The sequence below is a fragment of the Myotis daubentonii genome, chromosome 4 (genome assembly GCF_963259705.1).
Source record: "Myotis daubentonii chromosome 4, mMyoDau2.1, whole genome shotgun sequence".
In the NCBI taxonomy this organism is placed as follows: domain Eukaryota; kingdom Metazoa; phylum Chordata; class Mammalia; order Chiroptera; family Vespertilionidae; genus Myotis; species Myotis daubentonii.
The window spans coordinates 47095367-47104431 of NC_081843.1; positions in this window are offsets into that span (position 1 = coordinate 47095367).

Consider the following 9065-nt stretch of genomic DNA (forward strand, 5'->3'; position numbering starts at 1 on the left):
GTTTTTGCTAAATGCTTTCTCAGGTGGTCATTCAGAGATACATTTGAAGACCCAAATGTAGGAGACCCAGCGAACTCTTCCCAATAAGAAATACTTGCAGTGTCCAACAAGTGCTAATCACAGAAATCCATCAGAGAGCAGTAATTTCTAAAAACAAGCTGAGAGCAAGTCCCTCCCTCCAGGACAATGCCTAAAGACTTGCTTAATAGAGACTTCCAAAATAACTTGCCTATTTTTAACTCCAGCAAAGGTCGCGATAACCACTTGATCTTATAGTTTGCCACTAGCCTAAGAGATGTGAAAAAAAACTGGAGTTTTTTATTACTGTCTTAAATCTGTAACACTACGCCCGAAGCCTATTATTTCAAATTGAACTGATAGCAGAAATTAAGGTGCACATTTAACATTAACAAGATATCACATTTTATTAAAAATGCTATAACTTTTATAAGTAATACGTAGGCTCAGCCTTTGCATATGGGTGAAACACTTCTTTTCTGCAAAAACTGGTGGTAGGCAGTTAGACAGAAAAGAGCAGAGCAAGGACAATGGGCCAGGTACAGAGGGTCACCAGGGCGGAAAGCCCCAGAGGCCTAGCAAAGGGCAAAACTGGGGAAACAATGGCCTCACTCCCAGGGTGACCTTTCCTACCCCAGCATATTGCTGGTCACGAGGTTTGACCTTTCATATTGCTGGTTATGCAGCTGGGGCCCCCTCTTGACCTTTCCTCTCCTGGAATGTTGCTAGTCATGGAGTAGGTTCCCTTGGAGGAGGAACAAGGGGCCAAAGAGTGGCCTCAGTGACTCCCATTCCAGCCTTCCAAAGACCACTCCCTAAGCATTAACCCCTGGGGATAACTGTAGGCCTCAGTTATGCCTCACCTCCAGACCCAGAAAAGCAGCAAAAGCAGACTAGCAACACCCTAGGCTGACCTCAGGATCAGCTGCATTGATCAATGACCGCCTGCCCTGGCACCCACCAATCAGTGGAGAGCACAACCCTGAAAGGACACACCTGGAAAGCTAATGAATATTCAAATGAGATCCTCCCCTGGGACCTCCCCTCAAATCTCCACCCTTAAAAGTCCTTAGTCTGGATGGACCCAGGGCACTTTCCCTCCTGAGAGAGAGCACAACCACACATTTCCCATCTTCCTTCTCCTCCCCCTAGCCAGAGTTACCTTTACCCTTCTCTCTCCTAATCTCCAAGGGCCCCTTCTTTTGCTTCTGTAACTTGTTACCAGAGCCTATTTCTTCTACCACTCACTTCTTCTATTTCTGTGACTTTCTAAATAAACTTTCTCTTATAGTTTGAGTCTTGGCTCTAAATTCTTTCTTAGCCAGAACTCAAGTACAGAGGTAGCTGAACCAAGATCTGGTCTGATTCCACTGGTCTAACACCTTGTGCCATTCTCTCCACTGCCAACAAAGTGAGCCACTATCCATAAACCACTTAGTACACCGAGCACATAATAGGCACCCAATGAATGGTAGTTGACTTCCCTTTTCCCTGAAGACTTTCTTGTTCTCTCAAATTTACTTAATCCAGACTGAAGAAGAAAAATAATGACAACAACAAGTATCTTTCAGTTGGTGTCTATGTGCAAACCCTTATACAGTAAATACTCTCTAATTTATATAGTTCTACAAGGTGAATTGTATTGGTATCCTCATTGTACATAAGAGGTTAAGAAAATTGCCCACCATTTGGATAGCAAGTTTTTAAACGGAGAGCCATCTCCACTCCCAAACGAAAGCCCTGAAAAAATAAAAACTGTTATTAAAGAAGACTTGTTAGCTGTTTTTTCTCAATACAGAATTCTTCTTTCAGGATTCTGTGTTGAGTATATAACTAGACACATACAGGTAGAGTTTGGAAACTTCTTTTGGTTTTCAGAGCAAGCTGCTTATTTTACTTCCAGTACATCATATGTTTATATTTATATAAAAATTTAATACTTACTTGAGGATATGTTTATTGATTTGAGAGAGAGAGAGAGAGAGAGAGAGAGAGAGAGAGAGAAAGAAAGAGACATCAATATGAGAGACAAACATTGATTGGTTGCCTCCCATATGCACTCTGATCAGGGATTGAACCTGCAACCTAGATATGTACCTGACTAGGAATCAAACCAGCAACCTTTTGGTGTATGGGACAACACTTCAACCAACTGGCTAGAACTTATATAACTTTCTTTTTTTAAAATATATTTTATTGATTTTTTACAGAGAGGAAGGGAGAGGGATAGAGAGTTAGAAACATCGATGAGAGAGAAACATCAATCAGCTACCTCCTGCACACCCCTTACTGGGGATATGCCCGCAACCAAGGTACATGCCCTTGACCGGAATCGAACCTGGGACCCTTGAGTCTGCAGGCTGATGCTCTATCCACTAAGCCAAACCAGTTAGGGCTTATATAACTTTCTTAAGGACAAATATATAGGTTTAATTTATGTATGCCCTCATATGAAGCCCTACAAATATGTGCCATATACCTTGGGGTAGCACAACACTCAGGATGTTGTCAATGCCAAGTGGAATCATATCAGAGATTCCTTCAAAGTTCAATTCTTCTCACCCCTGAAAACGAGTTTAAATTACCTTATTAGTGAATATTGCTATATGATGCCTGATTGCTCTACCACGTAGCGATTACATGGTGTTCCATTAATTAGTTCCAGCTATCTATTAAATTTCCTGATAGAGCAAGGTAATTTTATTTGTGGGATCATTTTTCATAATTAAAAAAAGAAAGCCAGTCTCAAAAATAGGTTCATTCATTCTTAACCATATACCTTCACTCATGTTATGGCCCTTGCTGGAAAAACCATACCCTAATGTATTTAAATTCTAATCATTTTTCAAGGTCTAATTAGATTTGGCATCTGCAACCATCACTGACTTCTACCTTAACTCTCTCCTCCTCTCTCTCAAAGCCTCTCTCAGTGGCCTGCATATATCATCAAAACACATTGTTAATATATCATCTGTGGTCTGTAGTACAAAGTTTAGGACTGAATTATTTGTTATTTCACCTTTAAGTCATAGGTGTATGTCTAGCATATTTAACTGAATTACAGGATCCTTAAGGGAAGAAACTAAGGGTATACTTCTTTATTATCAAACACTGCAACTAACATGTAACTAAGAACACAGCAAGTGCTGGGAGAATAGAGCCTTAGAATTGCTCGATGTGCCACTTATCCACCCACATATATACAAAAACATTGAAAACCCTAAATGAGATGATTTATACAAAGTTTGTTAAATAGCAAGCTCTTACCAAAAGAGCACTTACCAAGTAAACACATGTGCTCAATTTTTATTTAACCAAAGACTGTCATCTTCATTTGAAACATACAGGGTGACAAAAATGCAAAAGACAAAAATGCATATGTTACTAGATTGGGAGAATGTGGAGAGAGGGCACTTTGATAAACTATGAAGAATTTAAGATATCAAAATAATCTTTTAGGAGGGAAATTTGGCAGTCCAAAGTGATTCTACAAATCATCATTTTCTTAGATCTTTTAAATTTTTAAACTCAAACTTTTCCCCATAATGAATAGACCCATATTATTTTTTAACATTTTTACTGTTGTACATTTATTAAACATGATGAAGTTAATGATTAGTGATAAAATATCTCAAAAAATGCCCAAATATACCTTACACTAATAGGCATTGGCAGTTGCTGCATTTTATATTCAAGGGTGTTTTTTATTAACATGTATTAAAGCTCTCCTATTGAAAATACTGACACTACTGTGGTGGTTAAGAGCACAGTTGCTGGAGCCAGACTGCTTATATTCAAGTCCCACTTCTGCCACTACCAGACTCTGGACATGTGGCTTAACCATTTCTATGCTTTGGTTTTCTTAACTGTAAAATGAGGATAAGAGTAATGTCAATTTAGGACTACAACAAGGATTGAATATATTCATAGATAATCACACTTAAAGCAATGTCGTGAAATGCTTAGCAAGGGTTGGCTTTATTAGTATTTCTAGAGGCCAAGTGCATGAATTTGTGCACAGGTGGGGTCTGGCCGGCCCATCCCAATCGAGGCTGATCCAGCCAGGCTGGCCAGGGGGAGAGGACACGGGCGGTTGGTCTGCTGGCCCCACCCCTGATCAGGGAGGGGGACCGATTGGGGATGGGGATGGTGGCGGGGAGGGGCCGTGGGCGGTTGGCTGGCCCCATCCCCTGGTTGAACTCCCGGTACCCTGTCAAGGGGACAATTTGCATTTTAGTTTTTTATTATATAGGATCACTATTTATTGAGCATTATGTTGTTGCAGAGGCTCCTTATACTACGCTGACTTTCTTTTATTTTATTGTATTTGTTATTTTTGCTGTTATGATTGGATGTTTTCTGCTTCCTTCTCTTCGAAATCTCTGATTTGATCATCAGCTTCATCTACTCCACTACTGAATCTCTATAACATAGTCTTCATTTCAGTTACAAGTTCTTGTTTGTGTTTTCTACTTCCATCTTTATGTGCCCTGTCTCTTTATTGGAATTCTAACTAAGTTCACCAATTCTTCTCCTAAGTTCATTGAGCATTTGTATTACCAGTATTTTGAACTCTGCATCTGGTAAATTGCTTGTCTCCATTTTGTTTAATTCTTTATCTGGAGTTTTGTTCTGTTCTTTCATTTGAAACATGTTTCTTTATCTTCTTATTTTGGCTGCCTCCCTGTGGTCTTTGTTTGGGGTTTTTTTTTTTTTATGTATTAGGTAGAATTGCTTCATCTCCCAGGATTGATACAGTGGCCTAATGTAGTAGGTGTTCTATAGGGTCCAGTGACACAGCCTCACCAATCATTGAAGCTGGGTACTCCAGGTGCATCCCTTTGTGGGCTGTGTGCACCTTTCTGTTATAATTGACTAGAGGCCCTGTGCACAAAATTCATGCATGGGTAGGGTCCCTAGGGCTGGCCGGCGATCAGGGCCAATTGGGGCCTTCTGGCTGCTGGCCAGGGCCTTCCTTCCCCAGCTGCTGGCTGCTGTCCAGAGCCTTCCTTCGTCCCATGCTGCCCCCTGGTGGTCAGCGCACATCATAGTGAGCGATTGAACTCCCTGTCTCCTGGTCAAACTCTTGAGGGGACACTTTGCATAGTAGGCTTTTATATATATAGATCCTTGATTGCTGTTAGAACATCAATGGTAGGGGTTTATCCCCAGGCCCATCAGCTATGAGAATTGGCTATAACCACTGTGGGGAGAATCAGCTGTGCAGGAGCCAACTCCATGGACCAGGACTTACTAAAGTGGAGTTCTGATGCCCACTGAGACTGTCCCTTGAGTGTGTCTCAAGGAGGTGGCTGGGTGGTACTTCAACCTGATCTGAAGCTGTCCAGTGGGTGTGCTGGCTCTGGGGCCTCCCAGGATGCACAAGTCAATATCAGATGCTACCTGTGCCCTGCCTGGGGCCACTAGGATGAGCTATACAGTGATCTTCAGATGGCTGCTATTTGTGCTGGGCTTGGAGCTACCCAAGAGAGGCCAAGCTGCAAACCAAAGCCAGCTGCTACTAGTGCTATGCCTGGGGCCACTAAGCAAGAGGTATGGGGCACACTGAGCCCAGATGCTGCTTGTTTTAGATATTTTAGGAAAGTCTTCAGCATGAGCTAAAGGAGGCCATTGCATGGAAAAACCACTGGAATTGGCTTGGGTGGGCCCAATAGTTGGGTGAGACATGGTCTCAGGGAATCACCAGGGAAAGTGAACAGTGTTAGCCTGACTGATAGAAACTCAGATATGGCCTCTTCCTGTCAGCTCTGTGAGGGAAAGGCTCAGAAAAGAAAAAATGAGGAACTCTCAGCAATAAAATACATTTTCTTTAAAAAAAAAAAAAAAAGAAAGAAAGAAAGAAAGAAAGAAAGAAAAGGAACACTGGCCTCTACCAGCATTTTTGTCTGACAGAAAATTGCCCCTCCAGCTCTTGCCCTGATGCCAGATAATTCAGTTCCTCCCCACATGTCCCTGGTGCCTTTTGAACTCCTGCCCCAGTGCTGGAGCTCAGAGGGAGTGAATCTGAAAAAAAGTCATGTTTGGGCCCTTTAAGAGGAATGCCTGGGACCCCAGAAGCCCTCAATCTCACTCAGCCTCAATTCCCACTGGTTTCACGGCCCAAAGTTATGGGGACTTCTCTTCCCAGCACTGCAACCCTGGGCTGGTTGGCCTGGTGTAGGGCTGGGACCCCTCTCTCCTGAGGGGGGTCCTCTGTGACCAAGACATTCCTCCCAGTTTTTATCCACCACATGTGGCTGTGAAATCAACCCATTCCACATCTCCACCCTTCCTACCAATCTTGATGAGACCTCTTCTTTGTTCCTTTAGTTTTAGGACTTTTATTCAGGTAGACTTCAAGCGATTCTAAATGATGGTTGTTTTATAGTTTAGTTGTAGTTTTGATGTGGTTGTGGAGAACTCGAATACCACATTTACCTACACTGCCATCCTGCCTGGAACCCCAAAGCCTAGCTTTAATAAATACCTATAACCTCCTGTCCTCTCCCCATTCCCCTAAAGTGCCACAATGTTGAAATTATGTGGGATTTTAATTCTAATTTTTATATACTAAACTGGAGGCCCAGCGCATGATTAAATCATGCAGGTAGGGTCCCTAGGCCTAGACTCCTGTTATCAGAGCTCGTCTGCCTGTTCGCCAGTCCCCAGGCCAAACACTGCCTCCACCGACGGGCTGTCAGGCCATTGGGATCACCAGCTCATCCCCGGCTGCTCCAGGGCTCAGGCCTGTGGGAAAGCGGGTGCAGGAGACTTCACCTCCATGGGCGCACACTGGGCTGGCCGCTGATGGAACACGCTGCCTGCTTGGGCTGCTCACGCGGGCGCGCCGCTGCCACTGCTGCTGGGGCTTGAGGCACTGATGGAGGCTGCAGGGCACACCCACAACCTACCCACCCCGGAGTGAGTGGCCCCAAGAGGGCAGCGCGTTCCATCAGCAGCTGGCCTGCTGCACGCGCATGGAGGTGAAGTTGCCAACGCCCGCTTTCCTGCAGGCCTGAGCCCCCAAGGAGCTGGGCATGAGCTGGTGGTCCCAAGGGCCTGACAGCCAGCCCAGTCCTCCCGCCACCCACCCGATTCCCCTGTTCATCATCGCTGATCCATCGGAGCCTGCAGGGGGAGGGACCAAGAGGTCAGCAGTTCAGCCCGCTCGCCAGTCATCAGTCCTACCCCACCCCCACTCGCAGGCGGAGGGGAGGGACCGAGAAGTGGTCAATGCCACCTCATGGCGACCAGTCATTTGGTCGTTCTGGTCGTTAGGGACACTGGCTTTTTATATATATAGATGATAAATACTCAAATAATTAATAATCAATTATAAATTATGCTTATATTTTGCTCAATATTGCTTCCATATCTTCCTTTTGAGTTCATTATTAATATCACTGAAGTATATTTTCTATTAATTATTTCACATAAGGTTCACAAGTGATATATTTTTAAGTGTTTTGCTGTTTAAAAACATCCTATTTTACCTTCATACTTGAATGATAGGTTGATACATTCGGAATGCTATAGTCTCACACCTCTCTGAATATACTAATTATACACAGTCTGAAGAATCCTCTTGATTGCTCTATTCATTATGTATCTTCAGATATTTCTTTTTTGTAAAATGTGATAGCTGTCTTTCATGATGTCCTCTAACATTCCTGATTTGGAATTGTGAGGTTGCCATTTATTGCCCCTTTCCTTATAGCCTGTCTGTGATCACAGCTTGCAGTCCCGGGCACAAGGGCTCCTCATTCCTTGTGGGCTTCACCAACCCTTCTGGGTGTTGCCCTTCCTCCCAGATTTGCAGCTATTCCCTAGAGGAGGAGAGGGTGCCGCTCACGTCCATGATGCTTTCACAGCACCTCTCAAGCAGGCCCCTCCTATTTCTATGCACTGACTCCCAGCCTCGTGTTCCCCTGGGGCCACCTGCAATTATTCATCACCCTCTCCTGCACCTTTTTGGGCTATGGGTTCCTCCTTCAATCTAATCTCATCTAAACTCAAAATCTCAGAAATTCCTCATAAATTCTGATCCCTTGATGCTATCTCTTTATATGTATTTAAAATTCTTGTCTGTTCATTCTAAGGCCTTGAGGGGTGGGAGGAAAAAAAATGTGAATCTGCTTAATTCATCCCTTTAGCCTAATCCCCAATCTTGCTGACATTTTTTAAAGTCACACACACACACACACACATGCACATCACGCATCACACACACATATACACCCTCCATAGTTTAATGCTAAATCTAAATAAAGTACTAGGTCTGCTTTGCTCACTTTCACAAATGGTAAAACACACTATTTCTATGACATACTTGGAATCAGCAACTTTCTTAACAATCCTCTACCAAAAAGCAGTTCCCTGAATTTATTTTTCTCTCTCATTTAGAAAGGAGGCTTAGATGACCTGATAAGGAGATGCTGCTTCTTGGTTTGACAGCTCTTTGTTACTTTGTCCACTTCTTTTCTTCTCTGCCTCAGCCAGCCTGTGGAGCCCTCACAGCCTGCATAGGACGATCATGGGATTCCAAGTTCAGTATGTTTTCAGACTCCTTTCCTTTCTCTAAATCCAAACTTTGGAATTTGCATTTAGATGAAGTTACATGGACCCTATATCAGAGGCCACAACTACATACCCAGCACCAACAAACCAGAATATAAAAATGTAGTTCACTCAATTTACCACCATGTGCACATCACCAAGACAGGTGTATGCACTTCACATCAGTCAACCTTTCAGAGAAAATGTCTGAGGGGTGTTAGTAAGTTATGTGCAGTGATATAGACGCTTGTGCTGTGGACTGAACCTTTCTTTGGTTTCTGAGGTAAATCTGCTTGTGATTGCTAAATCCTGTCACATATTTCCCCCCACTGAAATATGAGCAAAGAAACAAACAAACAAAATATATCAGTGACTTAATATATAGTGAAAGACAATTTAGTATAATGATTAAGTGCCCAGACTCTGGTTGAATTCAGATTCTTCTATTTATCAAATGTGTGTTCTTAGCCAAATGACTTAAACTCTCTGTG